Genomic DNA, 1,822 nt, shown 5'->3' on the forward strand with positions numbered 1-1,822 from the left:
TTGAAACTGATCAGGTTTTTGATCGGCCTGAAAAGCAATGCTTTTAGATGGTTTGACTTTGTCTTCATCAGCTTCCATTTCTTCAGATTTTAGTAACCCGACCAGTTCAGCAAAAGTCATTGACTCAGTGTTCCCAGCTACCCTCATTACAGCCTTGTGAGCAGCAAATTTGGCTGGAAGACACCTCAACAGTTTCTTCACCAGTTTTTGATCCTTGTAGGTCTTTCCAAGCACTTCAGCTTCATTCGTTATGGCACTGAGCTTTGAGCTAAACTTCACTATTGTTTCATCTGGAGCCATCTTCAGACACTCAAACTGAGTAGCTAACATATCAAGTCTCGTTCTCTTAACACTTGACGTTCCTTCATGAGATTGTTGGAGAATATCCCAGGCTTGTTTTGTAGACTTGCATCCTTGAATGAGTTTGAACCCATCTTCATCCACACCAGAGAAAATGGCATTCATGGCTCTTGCATTAAATTTTGACAGATTCTTCTCGTCAATCGTCCATCTGGCCTTAGGTTTTGAAATTTTAACTCCATCTTCTGTTGTATCAAACGGAGGTTCCCATCCTTCTTCAATAGCTGTCCATGCATCTTCTCCTTGGCCTCTGATGAGTTGTGTCATTCGAACTTTCCAATTTCCATATCTCTTAGTATCCAGCATGATGTTTTTACTTGTGCTTGTACCATCAGTATTTGGTTCCATAACTTAGGATCTAACCTGTGTAGAGACGACAATCTCAGATCGGTTTCCCGCTCTGATACCAATTGAAATAACTAGAACCGTGAATACTACTACAAGTACACCAGGAAAACAATAAACTGAGCTTTATTAAGACTTTCTCAAACAACTATATTACAAGCTTGTTTGATCAGTTTTATGCAACACCACAACAACTGGTTTGCCACTGAACCAATTCTAATCTACCCAACCTTACCTGCACAGCAACAACTATGCTCTCTCTTTATTCACTCACCAATGAAACCTCAAGCAATATTGTTCTTCTTGCTTAGATCTAAACACACACACTTTTCTCTCTATAAAAGTGGTAACCGCACAAAGATGTGAAATGCTTCTCTTTTATAGACAGCAACAATCTTCACCATACTCTTCTTTATCCAGCAAGTCATCCTATGCACCATGTCCTTCAAGAACCTCTCTTTGTCCAATGAGTCATAGGAGAACCCTCATCATTATGTTGATTTCAACACTCCACTTGCTTGAAACTTCCAACAAACACCTTTTAGGCTGACACCTTTTTCGCCCATGCTCAGCATCTCCACGCTCGATGCACCGCACTGTCTTCAAGGTGTTGTGCTGGCAAAGAAACCTTGACACTTTCCCGCTTCGTCTGAAGTCCTTCAGGTACATTTTGCGATAGCTTGTAACTCGTACAGATCCTCTGTTTCTTTAAAGAGAGCCTCGGTGGTTGCGCGAAAGAGAAGAGACGGCTAGGGCGAAGTCAGTTTTTTGCTCACGCAAAAAAATAGTATGGATGGTTATACCGACAATAGCTTTTATGCGTTCTACAATTCAATAAATTCCCATGCTAAGAAACCAACAAATACTAATATAAATTTGAGTATCTGTAATTGTTTTTGCTTTAAATATGGAATTAGAATGAACGATCGAAATAGAAAATCACATATACTTTGTTGTACGAACTACGAAGGTCACTTTGAAACGGAAGGGGTCCATTTAGGAAGAAACAAGACATTGCGATGAGTACGGGACCCGCGTGGTGACAACTCAACGGACCATTGGGACATAAAACACAGAAATGACAACGAAGTTGAGTGCGTGGGAATCCGACGTCGAA

This window comes from Camelina sativa, chromosome 18, assembly GCF_000633955.1.
Source record: "Camelina sativa cultivar DH55 chromosome 18, Cs, whole genome shotgun sequence".
NCBI lineage: Eukaryota > Viridiplantae > Streptophyta > Magnoliopsida > Brassicales > Brassicaceae > Camelina > Camelina sativa.